Source organism: Typopeltis vanoorti, chromosome 8 (genome assembly GCF_054136105.1).
Source record: "Typopeltis vanoorti isolate ZY-2024b chromosome 8, IOZ_Tvanoo_1.0, whole genome shotgun sequence".
In the NCBI taxonomy this organism is placed as follows: Eukaryota; Metazoa; Arthropoda; class Arachnida; order Uropygi; family Thelyphonidae; genus Typopeltis; species Typopeltis vanoorti.
The window spans coordinates 112,323,005-112,345,937 of NC_143556.1; the positions used below are offsets into that span (position 1 = coordinate 112,323,005).

Sequence of the window (22,933 nt, forward strand, 5' to 3'; positions counted from 1 at the left end):
TTTTTAATGATGTGATGTACGTAAAACATTTCCACACACAAAAAAAGTTGTTGAAATCGGTTGAACGATGTGACCTGTAGAAAGAAAAATGATGCCTGCATCATTTTCTTTATTTTTCTTCCTTTACAACCCCAGTTTCTAGTTTTGTCCAGTTGTATCGGGCCATAAAGAACGTAAGAAAGAACTATATGTAACATTCTGGTCGAAATCGGGTGAACTTGCAGAGGTATCTGGGAAGGAAATGACCTCTACATCTCTTCTTCCATTTCATTCTTCTGGGATTGAACTTTTCAGAAAGACTTAAGCATTGCTAGAAACATCCATATTCCGTTTTTGTTTTCTTTTCTAGAATCAGTTGAACGTTGCCACTTGTAGAAGTGCCTGCGATGATGATGATGTCCAACTGAACAACAGTGTCAAATGAAACTGCTGAACCGAAAGCATTCGGTTTAGAGTCCAAGTAGAGATGGTCGAATACGGATAGTGTTAGTACTTCTTGCAATCATAGTAGCTCTCAAAAGATTACTGTCTTAAACTGCTCAACCGTTGAGGTCTCGCCATCATTCCTAAGGAATTTTCTCCATATAAAATTGAAACAGGAAGTATAATGCTACTCAGAACCACTCCAATTATTCAGGATATATCATTTTGTGTTGGCCATACTATTAAATCATTCTCTAAGGAAATAAGAAACTACCCTTTCTCTTTTATATACCAGTATTTTTTCTTGCCATTTTTTTTTATGTTTTGACCAAATTAATTCGGTTTATTGATATGTTCGTCTTCCAGATTCTCAGACGACAAGATTCGAGTCGATTTTAGGTTCTTAATTCATGAATTCATTCGTGAATTAAGAGACAGAAGCTTCTTTTAAGTCCTCTCACTCTTAATTACTCTTTCAGATTCCACACGTCGTTGCCTAAAACTCAACTATATTTCAAGACTGGCCGGTCTGATAGTATCTGATGCCCCCAGGCAAAGAAAATTTAGGCACCCCTATACATTGTCTCTCTATATATATTTTGTCATACTCACACAAGCACACGTACATCTACACATGTGGATATTTATAAAAATAATATCATTATGAACATTAAAAAAAAATTATTAATCAAAACCATACATTTGGGTCAAACCAGAAATTCGACAAATTTCAAAAAATTTCCGTTTCCATGCGAAAACAATTTCTCATTTGTTCCTCGAAATGATAAATTTTGAATAGCTAGCGTCTGAACTAAAGCAAAGAGTCGTTCTAATACTTGCACCCAATGTTTCTCCTCTTTTCTAATAACTAGCAAGTTCTCTTCATCAATGGTTTTCTTTTCTTTTATTGAAATTTCTAATTCTTTCCACTTTTGGTAATTTTCCGTGTCTTTGACTTTTTTCATGTGCAGCTAAAATAGAAGAAGCATTTTTCCAGTCCCCTCAATCCAGAATCAGCAAGGTTAATCCGCCATTGATCAAATAATAAACAACAGAAGCAAAATGAAGAATCCGTGGATTTTGAATACAATAATCACAAACGCTGCATTGTCTTGCCGTTAAATAGTCTTCGAGTATAGTGAGTCATCGAAAATCTTCTATTACTGTTATCTTTCGGAAAATCAAAATTATGAATTTGTTCAGATCCATGTTCAGCTAATAGTTGACGTAACTGATTGATATTGGACAATTTTACAGGACACCAGGTTGATGGATCATTATAATTTAAATGTGTAAAATCAAATTCCTTTTATGATTGGATCTGTAGAACAACCAGCTTCAGAATCAACAATACTCATATGATCTGTAGATTTCTCCTTCAATGTTTTAATCCAATTTTTGGTATCTGTAGAATTTGGCTTCTGTCTTGCTCATCTTGGGACAGATGCCAGAAGGAGGAAAAATCTCTGCACTTGAGGTTAAGTGCAGGGGAGTTGAAGAAATAGAGAAAGGCGAAAATAATATAGGATCATCAGCGAGCACCAGGACGGCTTGACTCATTTCAGTTTTAATTATTAATCAAGATTTTACTCATTTTTTTCGAAGGTTGTAATTTTTCCCCGAACTGTGTAGTAAAATCTGGCTCCCCGAAGTCTTAACGCCCCTAGGCTCGCCTAATGATAAAACCGGCCCTGTTTCAAGTCATAATAAAGCAAAGCATTCTTCTTGACTGAGGACGTTTAGAATTACTCGCGAATTCGGAAGGTTTCTTGTAGATCAAATTTAGATAAAGTTTCTGCTCATTTGAAATAAATATTCAGAGTTTACCAATATTATAAAATTATGAATATTTTAATTCTTTCAAATGACTACTTTTTATTACAACAAGTTTTTGAAATATATTCTTAGGGTGTTATAAATTCCCGAACAATAAAGGAACACATATTACTAACTTAAAAAAAAAAAAAAAAAAAAAATACTATAACAGAGGATGAAATTGCTGTGTAATTAGTTTTTACCATTACATTTCTATTGAACTCTTCTGTTTTGGTGAATTTCAGATACAAAGAAGAAAAATATTGGTATTTCTATGAATAATACAGTACTGTGAATGCCATTATTGAGAAATCATGGCTAATACTCATTCTCCAAATTGATATTATGAATACTTCTGGAAATGTAGAGAGAGTGCGAAAAAAATATTGATGAAGTAGGTATTCACGTTATTATCATTTAAAGAATGACAGTTCCTTTTTTTTTAAATATTCATTAAAAATATTGCACCTCCCTTATAATTGTTCACGAGTTGATAAAATATTCCGTCCGCTAGCAACTTTATTCCTGCATCGACTGCACCTTTCTTTTTGCTGCATGTGTCAACTGTTTTGGACAAGAGCAATTAATCAAAGTTCGGAACATGTTTTCTCCCCAATATTCTTGTCAAAATCCTAATGCCTCATTCATTACGGCCATTGTTTTGCAGACAAAGAATGAACGCAATTGTAGCTGTTCATTTGTTATGATTTAAGGCCGTTTTGTGTCAATTTATTGACTCATTCTTTTGTGAAGCAAATATGATGTATTGTTTGTCACGGTCTTACGAACTCAATATTTAGTTTAGAATAAAAATATAAATCTTTCTCTTTTTTTTAAAGCGGGGTAAATTTTAATCAATTATTTTAACAAAGTGCTCTTATGAAAACTCTTAGAACTCAAGCAAATGATAAAAGATATTAAGCGTTCTTTGCTGGTACTGTCAAATTCCTTAATAATGTTACAGTATTTTTGAGAATCCGTGTCCTATTAGAGTTATAGAAATTTAAAGAAAAAAAAATACTTGCGAAAAAAAGGCACCCTTTGATATATGATAGGAGGACCTGCATGTCTTCCGTGAATATTAGCTTTTAATGGCCTCCATTATTAATGCATTTATGATTTGTTCTTGTGCATTTTTATCTTCTTTTCCAATAATTATGATTCGCGTTCTCATTAAGTGATTTATTCTTAATTAATGCCGTGTATATTCTTCACTTTGCGATGTTCGGTAAGCATTTTATTCTGCTTGCGTGAGATGCCACTTCTGTATATGTATCTTCTTTTGTCACTCTCTCTCTATCTTTTTCCCAGATGTTTGACAAACTGGTACCGAGGTCGCTGAAGTCAACTGCATCTCGAGCAATCCAGTTAATGGCCTAGTTCCCATATTGTAAGTTAATGGTGCGCTCTCAATGACCTTCGGTTCACGACCTTTTGATCACTTTGGTCACTTCTTGGTTCATTTGTTGCTATAGGTCATTCATGGTTAATTTACCACGTTCGTTGTTCTACTTTCGGCATCGGCTGATTAATTTTCCACGTGCTTGGTCGCCAGCTTCGTATCAAGGATAAGGTTAATAAAGCAATCGATCAAAGCGTAATGAATAAATTAATCGACCACTTCCTGCGAAACACACCACAGAAAGATAATACGTTTCACACAAGACTGATTAATGTTCTCGTAATCTTCACAAAAGAACAGTGAAAGAAATAATTAAAAACAAATAATTAACGAAAATTAAATCGAACATTTTTTTTTTGTCTGTGAGAGAGAGAAGAACAGCTGCTATTGGCTAACGATATGACAACCTCTAAAAACGTCTTCCCCGAATCTGTGTTACATTAGCTCTTTTTGTTAATATAATTATAGTCGTTTTTATTATATTTGCTTTTTTAATGTGGTAATTAACAAACAGGATAATTGTTATGTTTAAATGAACTTTACAAAAGGATGAATTTGATTGGCTATTAAAATGGTTGTAATATATCACGCTTGTAACGAGAGCGCACACACAAACATTGTTTCGTTTTATACGCGATATATTCAAATAAATTTACGAAGAAAGAGCGTGATATAAATCACATTAAATTTTGAATTTTATTCGTTAAATAAATCGTAACAACAGATGGAGATACGGGTGTGATAAAGTAGAGTGATTTTATCTACTAAAGTAGTCATTTTTTGCTGTTCAAAATCGCCTAAGCGAAGCATACTTTATTTGGAAGTATGGTGAAGCAGCCAAAGCTATGGAGCAGTATATTTTGCAATTGAGCAGTTTCATTCTGATTTACAGAATGAAACTGCTCACAATATTCGTGAGAGATTAGCAAACTCATCTTCAGATGAAAAAATCCTTTAGAAGATACCAGAACCTGTGTCCCATTATATATATATATATATATATATATATATATATATATATATATATATATATATATATATATATATATATATATATATATATATATATATATATATATTGTGTGTGTGTGTAAATCCAACCTATGAAAGGCTGTTATACTTTGCCATGCGTGGGCTCAGTTAGATAATCAGGAAAAGCTGCTGTATTATGGAACTGTTTTGAACCATTTCAGGCCTCCAAAAAGCAGGGTGATAGTTTTACGCTGGTTTATGAAATTCATCGACACTAACGTAACAAAACATCCGTGTCCACTGTGGGATAAAGTCGGTTGGAGAGTGAATAACCTAGTCTCAAGCCAACCTAGCTGGCTAATTGTGATGTTAAAATATAAACAAAATCTTTATTTTACTATCTCACTGCTGTTTGTAATGTGTATATATATTTTTATTTGGCGACATCAAAATTGATTTTTTAAATATAAAATGGAGCGATTTAATATACGTATTATGTTATGTATTTTAGTAGCTTCTGCTGCTCGCCTACGAAATGGGTGACTGCACCAACATCCTCACAATAAGACATCAGCCACCCAACTGATACCATCTATCTTTCATTTTTCCTACGATTGCTGAAAAGTAAGACGTTTAGTTCAACTCCGCTTCTTCTGTTTCCCTATCCGTCCCCCGAATAGTCGAAGTGAAAGTAATCTTCGTTTGCCGTTATTTTTTCTGGGTAATGTGGGTGGGTGGGTTGAGAGACACGGATATTTCCTCCCACCACCTTTGTTCTGCAGAAGTTTTCGCCGGAGTAAATGAAGTTAGACAAGAAGTGGTAGCTCTCATCATGGACCGTTATGATAATCCAAAATACCGTAACACATGCCATAAGGTGTTGTCTGTTAAGGAACCGTCTCCAGGGCGAACATTAGAGGAAATTGCGCAGAACCGCTCTTCGCTCGATGTGACACATAGTCCAATAAATTGTGCCGCTATCAGGCCTGCCATGAGTCATATGGCCACAGAAACTTGGCGGTCTGCTCCGATCACCGTTGTCGATAAAGCCATACACATCCGTTTCGGGCTGTGCACATCATTTTACAAGGCTAATAAATGACCGTTTTAGCCTCGACGGCGTCAGTCCACCACTCGGGAGTACTCACCAACTAGAGATAAGTGGTGTGCTGTTCACTCATGCACTTAGAGCGTGATTTATCACACTGCCTCACGCTGCTATCATAACGGAGACTGATGGGTCGTGTTGCCAGTTGTAAACTTGACATCGTTGCTCATGTTAGATGCCTGCTGTGAGAGGGAGAGAAGGGGACTTGCAACGCCAAAGGAGTTTTGTCACCACAGAGCAAAACTTCCATTCGTACTTGAATAGGGGCGTTAAAATTATCAGTTCCACAGATATGATGCCTGCTAGCTAAATGAACTACACAGACCAGTCTGTATAAGGATTAGATTTTTGCCGATACCAGACCAAGGACAAGCGTAAAAAAAGAGCTCACTGTCCAGTTATGTGTCCACTCCGCTCTCGTATCTCCTAAAGGTATCTTCTTGTGTGATGATATACAGCATTTCCCTATAGGTGATGTTGTCCCTGGAGTAAGCCATTGAAATGGAAATCCCAAAGCACCGCATCTTTTTTTTAGCTCATCGTTTTTAATTTCCCTAGTGATATTATTGCAACATAAACCATTACACATGAGTATGCGTGCAGTTGTAGACACGCATTTCCTGATTTTCGTTCCATAGTTTAGAATTTAAGTTGTAAAAAGAACCAATAGGTAAAAAAAAAAAATCAAGGCCAGCGAAGTATTAATCATCACCGTTCTGAAGCAGTGCTAGCCAGATTATTGTTTAAGTCTAATTGTGTTTTCTATTTTATTCCTCGTGCGGAAACCATACAATACCACGTCACAGGATGCTTGGAATTCATTTACATTGGCAATGTCTGTCAACTGGGTGTGTGTTTTCAGACTAGTCTTTTTGTTTTACTGGAGGGATAAATCGAGCCTTAGGATTTAAAAAAAAAAAAATCTTCAGCTGAAGATCGGTTAAAATATTCTTTCATTTATTAAAGTAGATATATATTCAAAATTACTATTTATTGCGTTTTGCTACTTTACTATTTTTATTTATTCATGTATGTTATTCTGATCTGATTGTTATTTACAAAAACAAGAAAAAAAATTGCAAAAATCAGTTTGTGATCCACTCCTCCTGCCGCTAACCCTAACGGCAGAGAAGTCGCCTCATTGTTGAAGATAAAGATGGGTGAGCAGAAAGGGAACCATCCCTTTATTCGTGGTACAACGAGTCAATTGATCTGCCCGTTATTTTATTATTAAGCATGACTTTCTTGAAGAAATTTATACAACGGTATGATAATATCAAATGATGCTATCTGGATGAAAAATTTCGAATCTCTGCTGTTTTAATTTTATTGCTTTCGATATAAAATGTATTGTACAGGAATAAATCAAATTAAGCACGAATAACATTTCAGGATAGTATGGTATGTTTCTTACAATACTGGGTGCATTATAGAGTACGAATAAAGATATTAACAGACTTCATCCGATACTTCCTTATCCTCTTAGCAGCCGAAGAAGATAAAAAGGTCCTGTTTCGATTACAAACATTCATCGACATTCTCTTTTTCTACCCGGCTCAGCTAAAATCTTCAGTCACCTTTCGCTATGCGAGTTTGGACAGATGCCCAAGTTAATTCCACTCTCTCTCTCTTTCTCTCTCTCTCTGCTCATCCTCAAGATATAATATCCCCTCCCCTCTCTCTCTCTCTCTCTTTCTTTAGTATTATAAACGGGGAGAGGAATCAAGCTCGAGTAGTGACAACTTTTTACTTGCCTGACAGTAGGCGCAAACTTCGGGCATCGCCAAGGTTCCTCTCTCTACCGACATAGCAGTTCATATTTTTGGATTCCTTTCTTTCATCCTATTTCCATATTCCAAAATTAAAATATTTCCATATTTTAATTTTGCTAACCGATAGTTGACAAAATTATCTAGTTGCGTTTATCATGCCGAAAATCCAGCGTTAAAGTTGATTAGCAAAAAATCATTAATTCTCCAACACATTTCACTATGGAAGCGAAGTACTTCTCTTTTAGATCACTAAATTAAAGGCTGGACAGCTTGAATCAGAATGAGATGGAGAGACGGCAGACTACACCTTTTAGCTAGTCTGCTGCAAATGCTAATCCAACCATAAATGTTTTTGCACAGTTTCTCTGTTAATCATTGATAACCATTGTGAAAGGAAACCTTTTGACCTTTTCTCTATGTCCAAATCATTAAAGTGATTTTTAAACTTTGTTTCGAGTATTTTTTTTTGTAAAAGAACATTAAAAACGTTATTGCAAGTGATAATACACTCTTTTTGAAATTCACATTTCTGTAATCAAAAAGGGTTGCCTGTAATCCTCCTTGCGGATCGCACATTGCACAAGAGAAAGCAGTAGTAGCCCAGTTTATTTCACTACGGGATTGCTTTTATGGAAAATTATATGCTAAGTGAGAAAAAGGGTTGATTATAATGTGCTACATCATAATCAAACCCTTTAATGATGATTGATTAATCATGTTATGGAAATATGACTTACAAAGGTTAATACTATCATCCACTCGATTTATCCGCTACTACAACTTGATGTAAACACTGAAACACTTCATGTTGTCGAAAATAATGAAATATCATAAACTGAAAGGGAAAGTAGAATTTTTGACGAAACTCATTTTGTCGAGGCTAAACTAGTTTGAGTAGCAATTTTTTACTCATAAATTATGAATGAGCTTGTAGAATGTCAATGACTATTTTACAGTAGTTTTTCGTTGCTTGCTTGTGTTCTAACCTGAAAACAATAATTTAGGTGATCGTGAAATTCACTGTAGTTTATCCACAGAATTACTACATCATTTATCCGCAAAAAAGGAGGAATTTCGCTATAGAATGGCTTTGTTTAATAGGATAAAATATTAGAAACTGATATATGTCGAAATAAAATGAGTCATTATTTTTTCTTCAAAAATAAATTAATTTCACATTAAAAATAACATAACCTCACTGGGATGGACGAATTTCTATGAAATTTAGTAACTCTTATCACAGATAAAATTTATAGAGTTCAAATTTCTGCTTTCATTAGGAATATTTTAGTGGCAAATATCGTCATACCGGCAGTCAAGATGATACAAAAGGCTACAACTGGCAATAAATACTTTAGAATGCACAATTCTGTAAGTCTAAAGTATTTAGTATCTGAGATAGCGCATAATAGCTATACAAGAATCTGTAATGCTAATATAAATAAACTTGTCTTGGACTGTCAAGAAAAGTCACACAAGGAAAGCCTTGTGTGACTTTTTTCGAATTTTCTGTGTGTTAAAAAAAAAAAAAAAACTTTCCCCGTTTTTTATTATAAAGAAAAGTCTACACTTCGCTGTTAACTTTCTCTAGACCTGAAACTTTTCCAGACAAGGGTTTCTCTAAAATATGAGGTACGACAGACAAACTGATGAGAATGATTTTTTTAGTAAGTATGTAGGCAATGAATTCAAAGCTGAAATTTCCACATTATTGATTTAATGCAAGAATAAGTTTTGTTTTGTTTTTCATAATGTTAGTAGGTTTGAAATAATGCTTTTGTTGAGGTTGCAAATAATACTTTTGTTTGGAAAAATGTAGGTAAATACCATAAGGAGCACGAGGTACGTTTATGAAACTTTTGAACTAAATGTTAGTTATATGATGTTATATGACAAAATTTTTCATCTCAGAGATTTTATCCTCTCAGAAATGAAAAACCAGCCAGAAAATGTAACCGACGAATTTACTCAGTGGTTTCATTAGTGTTTTACAACCGTTGTGATTGTTGTAAATTTAGGAATAGACAGAAGCAGCGAGGGTTTGAATCTGTTTGTTTATGTATGAAAATTAGAACAAATGATTTGAAAGTTGTTATTAACATGGTAAATCATATTAATCGAACTGACAGAATGGACTTTTCCTAATGCAGAGAAAATATTAGCGATAACAAGGGATCTTGGAATCCGCCCGCATCATACTGAAAATAGTGGTTTGGTATAAAATAACGTCAATGGACTTACTTTCATATTAATGGAGAAATTTTTAATTGATATTGATGGAGAGATTTGATAATTAATATATATATATATATATATATATGTAACGAAAGTTCCAAAGCTGCACTAAACGCCGGCTTGGTTGGCCGAGTGGCTATACATATATCTGCTCTCTAAACCAACCAACTGCGGGTTTCGAATCACTCTGTTGGCTTGGATGTTGGCTGTGAAATTCATCTCTCGTCTGAAGACGAGAGATAAATTTCACTTCCTGGTGTGAGACCACTGCTCCTTATTGGAAGCCTGAAGTGGGTTGTAAAAGTTCCAAAATAGTTAAAACAAAAAATCCTGTTCCATGAGCTTTAGGTTTAGAAAACCCTTTCTTAGGTGGAGGGCACATTAAAAAAAAAAATCGTTCTTCTGCAACAAACATTGGAAGATGACAATGGAGTTTTCAACAGTTCTATTACCATTTGACTTATTCTCTTATTTCCTCAGTAAATCATTTTTTTTTTCATGGAAGATATTCTTAACCTGAAGTCACTTCGGAATTGATTAAAAACATTGTCTATTTCAAAATCCTAAAATAATTATTTGCAGAAAAGCCCGACTGTTCTGCAGAAATGCATCAGAGTAGTCATGTTGCCATTGGATCTCGTATTCTATATGTGATATATTGAATTTAAAGTTTTTAAAGTGAACGAGATATGCGCAAAAACTGTTCTACGCATTAATCGATTTGCAAAGTGTAATCTAAATGCTCTATCAAGTTGAAACAATTGAGTAATCGCAAGATTTTTCGGATAATAAAGAAAGTAGACATGAAGACGGTGGACAAATCTATAGAGCAACTTTTTTATTTTCAATATTGCTCTCACCCAGGTTGATTTGTGAACTTATAGTACATTAGTAACATGGGTGGATTAAGACTTTTTTAACCTATTTTCATTGATCTTTAATCAATGAAAATAGGTTCATCACAGCGCTTGATTATGAATCAAGTTTTGTGAAATGTCCCATTCGGCAAATTTCCTCAACATTTAAAACCAAATTTTTTACTGCAAAATTAGACACCATCCAAGATGAAAGACTGCGAACCATTAAGATTCTACGAACGCTCCTTCCACTGTCTCTCCCCCAACAAAAATATGATATTTTCTAAGGGTCTTTCATTCTATACAAGTTTCCTGGTCACATTTCAAACCAAGTTCCCAGTATTTGCTTTAATTATGATTGCACCTCCCTGGAAGTGTCAGTTCTCGATTTCATTTAATGGCTTGCTCTCAACAACAGGAAAATAGTGTTTTGCTTCGTTCTAATATAACATACACTTTACGCAGATGCAGATATTATGTACGAGATAAAGCTGACTGTCTGGGTAATAAAATAAATATCTTTATGAGATATTATTTCACATATAAGCGAATCTTCGTTGTTATATTTCAGGTATTCCTTATAGCGATCTGAAAACACACTTGAAAATACCAACCGTCGCAATTTCCAACACAGCAATGAATGATTATCCACCGCTGTTCTTTCAAATATTCACCACTGTTTTGGATATGATACGAGCATAACGGTGATTTAATAACTGAGCCCATTATGCATATTCACGAAGAAACAAAAACAAATAGCAATCTCAAGCATTCTTTCTAGACTTGCGTCTGGAGAGCAAAACAAAAACAGTTTGCAGACGGAACAGTAGACGAACAAACATAATAAAATTAACATTAGCTTCTTAAGGAATACAAATATTTCAGAGATTTCCACAACATTTCCTTAGCTATATTCTTTCCATTTGAGATTCATTCGTGTAGTGGCATTCCCAGTCTGTGTAATGCTCTTCTCTCTCTCTCTCTCTCTCTCTCTCTCTCTCTCTCTCTCTCTCTCTCACACACACACACACACACACACACACACACACACACACACACACACACACACACACACACACACACACACACACACACACACACACACACACACACACACCTCATTACACGAGTAAAAAGAATAATCGGGTAATTCGCTTGTGCATAATCGAGTTATTCTGATTTGTATATGTCAACAGACAGGAGTAACAATTATAATGAACAGAAATCACAGAATAATTTAATAATAGCACAACAAGAACCAAAAAAAAATCATTTACACATTTTTTCTTTATTAGTTAAAGTAATCCGGATACTTTGTAGAGTTTATTGTGGTTTTCAGTTTAATGTTTTGAAACATCGACGAATTTCAAAATAAATCTTTTTTTTTTCTTCACAATAGTTATTCGCATATTAAACTGAATAAACATATGGTTATTAAAACGACGTAGATGCTATTTTATTTATATTGATTTCTACTTTCATTTTAAGGTCAAACAGTTCCAATTACTCAGCCTAATTGGCCGAGTGGATAACATCTCTATACTGCAATCAGCAAGTTGTTCTACACACACGCGTATTATAAGAATGACAAGAATATCGTTTTTTTCCTCATTCAAGCTAACATTCGTAGCTTTTTGGTCCCCTACAAATGAATGCATTTAAATAAGAATTTTTCACAGTCTATCTTGATAGACTGACTTTGAAACTGCATGTTTGATTTTACTAAGATTCTATATTCATGGAGATTTCCATGTAGTCGAAGATTCTCTTGTACAAATTCCCATCTCCATTATTCTTCCAAATCATCAACTTGACCTTCACCAGCCTCTCTGATCAGAATCTCTCTTCATCCTATCCATCCTGACCGATTATAGAAGATTAAATCGACTTAGTGCGTCATCTCGCATTATCGTCACAAACCACGAAGTGATCAAATAATTCAGCAACTCAATTAATTCTGCCAAGTGTTTGTTTAATACTAAAACCTTCCACTATTGCTACATACTTTGCCTGACTATAAAACTGGAATCTGTAACTCGCTCTTGCACTTTCGCGTGATGTAAATGCAAGAAAGATATCTGGAGTGATTAGAAATCTGTATTAAATCATTAATATGTCCAAGTAGGAGAGAGCGAGCCAACTTCTCTTCGCCGGTAGCAGTTAATGGGCAAAAACTGTTTTGATGATTACTTTATTAATACTGCAGAAACGTTTCCTGTAGTGTGCCAAATTATCATGGCAAGTTTTAATGTAATTGACGTTTATTGGATCGTTATGGTTTTCTATTATTTTTCTTGCCTTTATTTATTTTGGAAGCTTAAGCATTTTCGGCCAACACTATCATGGCCAATCGTCTTTACGCCAATCACACTCATCTATATATCATCAATAATCTTGAATAAGTAAAGTCTGTATCACACTTTACGAATACGAGCATATCTTGAGCATTGCCATGACATGGGATACTGTTTGAATCTCTAATGAGCGAGAGAGAGAGAGGTCCATTTTCTCCAGGTTAAGTCGAACTCCTCTTTCTCATGCTGTGGTACCTTTCCATCTTTTGAGATCTTGCGGGCACCTAATCGACTCGCCGTTAGACGAAGATACATCATTAAGGTGTGTCTGCAGACCGGCTGCCAGAATAGAATTATGAGGCCCGTGGGCGATCTGCCGAATAATCTTGCTGTCCCATGTACACAGAAACAGGTTGATTGATGATGCTTATGGAGGAGGGGGGGGGATATCAGAACGTTATTTTACTCAGTTATGACAAACTGGACCGAAAAAAAAATAGATTTTCTGTGAATTCAGAAAACTTTCCAACAAAAAATATAAAATTAATACAGAATAAATTCCGGAAACACTGAATATAACTTACTAACATACGTAAATCAGCTCACCGAAGCCCATTATTATTTCCCATTCACAAAACCAAATACTCTTTTCCCGACTAAAATCAGCTGTTAGCTTCTAAGGTAACCATATCACCATTATTCTTGCCATGAAAACAAAACTTATATAATTTTATTTTATTTTAGACCTCCTGTAGACAAGCAAGCTTACGAACGGAAGAAACGGTGAAATCATTCTCGCTGGGTTCGACTTTAAAGCACACATTCGACTGGTTTGACTTCCACTTTCGCGGGATCTAAGTGGAAAATATGACGATTCATTTTCTCTCAACAAAGATATCACACAAATGGGACAGCAAACTCTACAGCCATTGTCTTCCATAATTAGTTCATTTCCAACCACTCTTTAGTTTCAGAAATGCTGATAGGGATGATTCCACAATTTATGTGCAGTCCTGGCTAGATTATTGGTTTTATTCTTCAGAGCCAAACACTTGCTTGGAACGCAATACAGACATTATTTTTACTGGCGTTAGTTCCTAAGACCTCAGTTCTATATTCGAATGTAGTCCGTTATTCAAGACATGGTTCTGATATAGGTTGCCAAGATAAGTTCTCAAAAAAAAAAAAAAAACGTAAGCTGTAAAAACGTAAGCAGGAAACATCACTAATTCAAAAGGATTACCAATTCGATTAAAAAAAATAACTTGTCTTATTCCCAATTTCGGTCACTATTTCTGCTTATCCTGCTAGCCCTTTCAAAGCTAATAAAGGATTCATTGGTCTCCTATTTTAACCAATACTTCATCCTCAGTGCATTATTCACCATCAAGAATAACTACGGCATTCACTCTCAACTTATGCTTTTGTGAAGTGTGCTAGATTGAATTCATGGTTTCCCATTATTTCTTAAATCGCTTCACAAGTGTCCTGATGCCACTGAGAAGAATATTTTATTTCGTTTTTCTATGGGCAAGTATGTATGTTTCACCGACCTTATAGTCATACGATAGGAAAAAAAAATTAAGATGATCAGAAAAGTGATATTCACTTGATGCAACGTTTATACCATACGACGGGTGAAGAGGACTTTATGAAGTTTTAAATTCTCAGCTGTTTCTATAGATCCGTGACCTAAAAAGAACGTGTTCAGAGCAATCCTCTGCCTTTACTGAGATTGATGTGTTTCGGTTTCTCTTTTGAAGCTCTCACGACTCATGCGTCAGTTTTCATACTGTGTTTACATTCTTTGAATCTCGGGATGTTTAATCCGTTCTAACCACAAAAGTCCATGGTTTGGAAAGATCAGGTTACTGTCCGAGCATCGACAGCTGAGAAGATGCCTTTGGCATCTTCCCAGCTGTCGATGCTAAGTCCATGTCGATGATAAGTCCATCTATATGTTAAGGATCTTGAGCGCATTTCGTAGCATCCAAATCAGTTTTGCATTGCATTGTGGAAGCACATATAATTGATAAAAATTAAATGTCAATTTTTATACCAAAAGTAAATCAGTTTGTTCCTGGTGGAAATGTACTAGAATCTTAATAAATAAAGTAAATAAATAAAAGGCTAAATGAAGACTACACGCGCGTCTAGAACAGAGCCAAAGGCACACATTTTTCGACCTATTAGCCTTGCTTTGCATAATTCGATAATATGAAATTAGAAAATCTGAGATGAAAATTTGGATTGCAATTTAAGCACAAATAATAACAATAAAATTCAGACGAGCAAAAACATTCTTATTAATGAAAAATACGGTTACATTGAAAAAAGTAGGAATAAAATCACTGATGACTTACAGATACCAGAGGTCATGACCTTGAAAATTGTTTCAATGTACATATATTTTTTCTCTTTAAACGATTCAAGCACCGCCTAGCGGGGATGAAGCTGCCAGAATTAATTCTTTCCCGCATCAGTGCCGGAATGACTAGTTAGCCATTACTGTCGGACGCTCGGCTGCATTTCGCTCGAAACACACTCTCTGCACATGACCCAAATACGACACCGTAATAAACACATGTGCTTAGCATAACACATAAGATTGTCTTTGTGTAGGATTTAAATAAATAAAAACACTCTATTGTGCATCCTCATTATTAGCGTGTAGTGGCGGTATGAAAACAAGGGACGTGTTTATCATAAATGTTATTCGCAAGATTGAACTTCTGTTGAAAAAAAAAAAAAAAGAAGAAAATAGAGGTTAACAATCTCGTTTCACTTTCGTATTTTGTGGTGTCTCCCTTAGCGTGCAGTTCCCTGTCGCACCTAAGCATTCAGATTGCTTAAGATGAAGCTCAGACACGCAGTCCATCTTTTATAGTTGTAGAGAGCCTTAAAGTTAACAGACAACACAAGCTTCATATAATTCCGATCGGACAGGCAAGTAGCACGAGCTCTAAATTCCGGCTACCAGGTTATATAGAACTCTAGGGAATCGGTTGTGACAACAATGTCCAGTACAACACCAGCCTGGTTATTGGTCTTAAAACTGACTCGTTCGTGCCCGCCGCCGGAAACGTTTTAGAGCAGCGAAAGTTTAGATATAAAAGTCACACAAATCACTCTGACCACTTAGGGTTTAGCCGCCATACATCCTGATTCACGTGCAATAAAACCAAGTCTTGGCGCCATTTCTTCGGCCTCAGGGTCCGCTCGAGCGATACAATCACAGTTATTGGTCAACAGGGGAAGTGTGCAGTAACGCCATCCATCACACTCTCTTCTGCTACGCCATCTATTATGTGGATGGAGAGTTTTATTCCCTAACTTGCATCGTGAGCTTCAGCAGTGGTTCTTTCTTTCTTTTTCTCTTTTGGTACCTCCACTATAGCAAATAGCTTAAATGCATCTTCCTTGTACCCGCCACTACACCGGTTTGATTTCACTTCGAAAATGCGACTCGTTTGACGGCTTTCGCTTTGATATATCTACCGAAGCATCAGACGTGAATCCATTTCCCTCAACAATTTGGTGACGTCATCGGAAACTTGGATATGTATGTGCATATAAGAAAATCTGCGATCATAGAAAGAACGTTACATATAACTTCCTCGAAGCCATTCAAAGAATAAATAGATATTCTCATGTCGGCGTCTCAAATATATGTGGTCGTATTTTTATCCCTGCGTGTTCCGTCATTTTTGTAAAGCAATAAAAATGGGAATAATAGAAAGCGAATAATGTGATCTGTAGGCCAGATTATGGTGCTCACATCATTAATATATTGGAATACATTCACTCCGCTTGAGAAGATTACTGTAGTCATAATCAAATATAAATTTTAATATTTTAACTTTGCATGGGACAGTATCGCAATACAGAAAAACTGAATAAGATTTTTGGGTACTGCATAATATTGTATAATAAAAAGTGTGCTTTTTTTTTCTTTTCGAAATGGATAGTTTATTACTGTAAGTAGTCAATGAAGTAGCAAACTCCAATTCCAATTATTTAATTAGAGATATATATTCTATGCAACTTTTATTGACTGATGTCACGAGATCAGTTATTTATGATTGCGTAATATATATTAGTAGCATATTAAAATGATCACAGCTATATTTTAAAACTATAGGATGCCTCCCCTTAGCATAAAAAATAATAATGGCTTCAATTGAATTTGGCAATACTTTCTTTGGCGTGTTTCGAGAGAAAATTCCAAATGGCCCAAACAGTTTCTTTTGTCATCTTTACATATATTTATAGTGATATTATTTTAACACGTATTTACAAGCGTTATCAACTTGAGAAAAATCGATATTAGAATTGAATTCCAACTGTGGCAACTGTTGGAAAAGACCTGTAAACAGCAGATTAATGCGATGTAGGATGAAGTGCCTGCGGCCTCCGCGGCTTGGTTTTTGTGATGCGAAAATAAAAAACCCTTCATCCCTTTATGAAAGGAACTAGTAAATTAAAATTATTTATTACGGTTCAGAATTCGAACTCGGGTCTTTCCAACTGAAGGACGCAGTCGTATAGACATCGTAACTACGCTACGGAAGTGCAGTTAAATACAGTAAGAAGCATTATTTAAATTATCCGAATTTTTAGAGACGGCTTTACTTATTCATAAGGCTGAAACCGGTCTGGGTAGTGACCTCCCACCATAATGTAATAACAGTATACATTTCCTAGGAAATGTGTTTTTAGATTATGGAAAATACCAAGAATAGCGATCAGAACTTTACCACCTTTGCTGCGAGTTGCCCGGTATTGTACTAGGATACTTGCATTAGCTCACGCTAGTAATCGCCGATACTTTTATTGTTTACTATATTCGGCATGAAACTCTCTGATTCCAATCTTTGAGTTTCTTATTCGGTTTTAAAACGATGTGGGATTTAATATTCCCTTAATTTAAATAATGTTTTTATCGCCGAAATGAAGCTATTGGCTCTTTATATTTATGTAAGAGTAAGAAGCATTTAATTTTGAAATTTACATTTCTGGCTGAATTCGCATTACGCTAATCCAAGTAAAACCCTGGTTTGCAGGGAGGAAAACTTCTGCCATTCTCATATTACGGGCTATTTTGACATCTGTTGAAGGAGCTTAACAGACATCATTCTCTCATCTTCGACTGGAATCGAACCCAGCGTCTACAGAATTAATATTTTGTAATATTACGTTGGATTTTAATGTTTTAATAATAATTCGTATATGCTCCTTGCCTTAATAAGTCAAAGATAAACAGATAATTACTGCATCTAAGTATTTTTTTTTTTTTGTGATGCTTGTCCTACAAGTACAGTTTAAGAGTTTGGTAAGTGTACTGACTTTGGGTTAGAGGCTATTTGGTGTGCAGTCGTGTTGTTACGAAGCTCCTGTAAGATCGATGATTTTTGTTCATTTATTGAATGTTTTCTTATAATTGGGATATCTTTAGTAAAAAGCTGTAGTATTTATGTATTTATTGTATTAGACATTTTGTCACATTATTAAAAACTAACACTATTTCTGCAACTTTCTTAAAATAACTAAAAATATAAAGAAAAGCGCCAAAAAGTCGACAAAACAGGGCAGAATTTAAAGCACATGATAAAGTAGTGACTGCTGAGGAGAACCTTTGTCCCGATGAGTAGAAACATTGCAAGACTAATGATAATATAACTGAGGATAATCTGATATCGGAAACATCCCGATTAAAAGAAATCATTAGAAAATCCAGAGAATTGTAAAAAAAAAAAGTGGAAAAACATTTAATTTAGGATAAGAAAAACTATTAGAACATGAATACGCTGGAAAGCACTGAACTTGGTAAGAATAATAATAACAAGAAGGTGAGTCAATTAAAATCTAAGAAAAAAGAACTGATAGAGTACGGCGATTCAATAATAAAATAATAAAATTTACGCTTATCGATGGGGTCATCAATAACTAGCTTCCGGGAAGTGAACATTAAGAATGCGACAAACGTAATAATATATATATATATATATATATATATTCAAAATTCGAATCATCAGAATTCAAGGAGAACCGGCATGCCAGTCCGGAACTCGGGGAATTGGGCGCCGCAGGCGCCTGGGGGGGGGGGAAACCCCCTTTCGAGTCATCAGAATTCAAGGAGAACCAGCCTACCAGTCCGGAAATCGGTGGGTTGGGCGCCAGAGGGGCGGACTCCCTTTCGAGTCTTCAAAATTCGAGTCATCAGAATTCAAAGAGAAGTGGCCTACCAGTTCGGAACTCGGGGTGTTGGACGCCGCAGGCGGAACCCCCCATTTTGAGTCTTCAAAATTCGAGTCATCGGAATTTAAGGAAAACTGGCCTACCAGTCCGGAACTCGGGGTGTTGGGCGTCGCAGGCGCCTGGGCAATCCCCGGAACTCGGGGGATTGGGCAACGGAAGCCTCCTTTCGAGTCTTCAAAATTCGAGTCATCAGAATTCAAGAAGAACCGGCCTACCAGTCCGGTACTCGGGGTGTTGGGCGCCGCAGGCGCCTGGGAGGGGGGCGGTATCCTCTTTTCGAGTCATCAGATTTCAAGGAGAATCGGCCTACCAGTCCGGAACTCGGGGGATTGGGCAACGGAAGCCCCCTTTCGAGTCTTCAAAATTCAAGTCATCAGAATTCAAAGAGAACCGGCCTACCAGTAAGGAACTCGGGGGAATGGGCGCCGGGAGCCCCCTTTTGAAGATTCGACACTCAGGGGCTACCCTGAGTGACGAGTCTTCAAAATTCGAGTCATCAGAATTCGAGAACCGGCCAACCAGTCTTGAACACGGGGGGTTGGGCGCCGTAGGCGGAGCCCCCTAGTGTATATATACAGTCGGGTCTCTTTTTATGCGGTAGATACGCTCCACAGAAAACCGCATATAAAAAATCGCACAAAAAAGCCTAACTTAAGTTGAAAAATTAGGGATACGTTCCATAATTTTCTAAAACCGCATAAAACCGAAGCAATGAATTAAAATAAACCTTAAACCGCATAAAAAAATTTATGAAAATTCAGGAAAATAAGAATGCCTAAGTTTGTTTTAAAGCTTTATTCGTTTAATTTTATTGAAAGTAACATTTTTTTTAACATTTTGTCATCAGAATTATCATCGCTGTTAGACAATATTCGGCAACGTTTGCGAACTGCAAAATCACTTTCATCACCAGAAGAGATAGTCAGCGCATCAGATCTGTATGGTAAACACAATGGTTCTTTACAAACAGAATTAGTTTCCCCCTCGTTCTGTGCTGATTTTTTTCTTCTGACAATGTAATCAGTAAAAACTTTGCGATGATGATTTCACTAATTTTTTATACAGCTCGCGATATCCAGACATACAGTTTTTTAGCTCACGTTGGAATTTAAAGGCTCGTTCAGAATTTGTGTCATTAACAAGAAAATGATTTTCCAATTTATTGCACAGTTCAAGACCTCGAATTATATTTGCAGTGAGGGGGACAGGTTGGTTTTTCTTCCGCTTCACTATCGTTTTCTGGATCTTCGACGAAATCTAAAGTTAATCGATATCCAATAATATAATATCATCGTCACTTAAGCATTATCCACAAGCAATTCAACTACATCGTTCTGGCTAAATATATCAAAACCTTCTCCACCAATTTCATGTGCCAAAATAATGATTTCATAAGTAGCAATTATGCCTTGATCTAATGGCTGAATAATGCTTGTTGTACTGGGTGGAAAAAAACACTACCTGCACATTTGGATGTTCTAAATGCGGATGACTTGGTGCATTGTCAACAATTAATAAAACTTTAAAATCGAGAGCTTTTTTACTTCATGTATGTTTACACTTCTGGTACAAAGCAATTATTGAACTATTCGGTAAATACAGCAGTTGTTACCCAGGCCTTTGTATTAGCCATCCAATGTAACGGCAGTTTTAGATCTTTGCCTTTTAGAGCAGGTACTCTTAGACATCGATTTACTAGGAGGGGTTTCAACATTCGATCTCCTGATGCATTGCTACAAAGTAACAATTACTCGATCTTTGCTTGCTTTAAACCAACTTGCTTTTTTCTCAGATTTTGCAAGTTCGACTAGGCATTTCCTTCCAAAACAATCCTGTTTCGTCAGCGTTAAACACTTGATCGGGATAATATCCGCCATCTTCAATAATTTTGGCTAACTTCTCTTGAAAATTTTTCGCTGCTTCTTCATCTGCTGCTGCAACCTCGCCTGTAATCTTCATGTTATGAAGTGCATTCCTTTTTAAAAAACCTGGTTTACCATTCTTTGCTAGCCGAAAATTCTTTATCAGCCTGGGAAGTGGAAGCAGACTCCAATTGCGTCATCTGTTCATAAAACCGAAGAGCTTTTTGTTTAATTAACCACTCTTATAGGAATTTTTCTTTGAGTTAATTCTTCAATCCAAATTACGAGCGCTCGTTCTTGTATTCTAATAAAACATCTCTTGCGTACGATGATAATTTGGCACTTGTTTTATGCCAGAAAAGACAGATTTTCTTATTGCGACTTCATTCTTTTTAATTGCTCTTATAGTAGATTCGCCTAAATTAAAATGTTTACCAATCACCGTAGATCCCTCTCCTTTTGCTAAGCGATCTAAAATTGCAATTTTCATTTCCAAAGAAATTGCTCTTCTTTGGTGCTTTTTTTTTCTCCACTGGACCAAATTTAATTAATTCTTAATTAATCATTAATGATCAATTATTAATTAATAATAAAAATCAGATAAATTAACAATTAATTATTAATGAATACATTACAAAATAACCAAGATGTTCCATGAAAACTTCAGGATTTGTGGACTGTTTCCGTCGTAGGAAAAGTTTGGGAAACGCTGGATTACCATATTATCGGAATGGATTCTCCTTCTGTTGACATGCGCAGAAGTGTCGAAAGGTCTCGTATCTGTGGGCGTGCACCGCATAACTTCAAATCCGCATAAAAAGAAACCCGAGTGTATATATATAAAAGATACGAAAAGTAAAGGAGATGGTAGTTCTTGGTGAAACTAATGATTTAAGTAGCGACAGATATAGTGGGAGAGACGCTATGAAAGGTCTGTTGTAAGAAGTGAGAGAGTGAACATTGTAAGTTTGCTTCCAAGCTAAGACAGTACCGAGTTAAGAAGTAGGACTATGATAACCGCGGGTTTTTAGTTGTATGGAGTGTGATTAATGGCAGAAAAGACGTATAAAAGGGACAGCCTGCACTTGAAGATTTGATATCAGGAGCCTGGAAAAACTACTTACGTGAGTGAGACCTAATGCAAAAGTCAGGGAAACTAGCTCATCATGGGAGGAATGAGGAAAATATATATGAAAGTTCAGCTATGGAATGAAAACGTGATAAAACTATGAATGGCTTTGGACAATATCGTGCATCTAGCGAAGGGGTGGAAATGTTTTCGCTTTGGGTTCGGACCTTTGGAGTGTGTCTGATGAGGAAAAGAGAAAGTTGGGCAACAAGACTAAGCAGATTGTATATCTAAGTATAGAAAATTGTATAAGGAGCATCAGGAACAAAGTTCCTGATGCTCCTTACAATTCTCTTGGATCGAGTGTAAAGAGAATTGTAATTTTAGGAATGACAAAAAAGATAGGCAGCTGTGCAGACTAAAGGCAATCCAAAAGGAATTTTGCCGCAAGTAAAGGAAAGAATGAATGGAAAGAATAACTTTGCTGAATGCAGATGGTACTCTAATGTCAGAAGCTAATCGATTGTTCAGTTAATGGGTGCTTTCTTTGCCAAGATATATCAACAAGGTGTATGTAACATGGTGCACAATGATACTATTACATTGGATGAAGAGTTAGAGGTGCATGAAAATGAGGTTGAAGACCTGCTGCAAAACCTGGATAAGAAACAGGGACAGATGGAATCGAGGCGGACCTTTGACATGCTTGTATAATTTGAATCTCGGCTTAGGGAAATATACCACAAGAATAGAAAGAATATATGATAGTTCCGTTGTATAAGGATGGTGCAGAAACCGATATCTAATTATCGACATATATCAATATATCTGGTGTAGTAGTGAATATTTTAAAGAAGTTGCAAGAA

At 35.8% G+C, this 22,933-nt stretch overlaps 1 protein-coding gene and 1 long non-coding RNA gene across 14 annotated transcripts in view; one reads left to right on the top strand and one right to left on the bottom strand.

Moving 5' to 3' along the window:
* Positions 1-22,933, top strand: part of LOC150104288 (uncharacterized) — a 238,947-nt gene that overhangs the window by 209,265 nt on the left and 6,749 nt on the right. For both annotated transcript variants that reach the window (XR_016548652.1, XR_016548653.1), the window contains exon 2: positions 2,484-2,632. This is a non-coding gene — a long non-coding RNA (uncharacterized LOC150104288). The remainder of the gene's footprint in view (positions 1-2,483; positions 2,633-22,933) is intronic.
* The window catches only part of LOC150104289 (zinc finger protein 703-A-like), a 603,572-nt gene that overhangs the window by 49,166 nt on the left and 531,473 nt on the right, over positions 1-22,933 (bottom strand). The gene's annotated exons all lie outside the window — the stretch shown is intronic.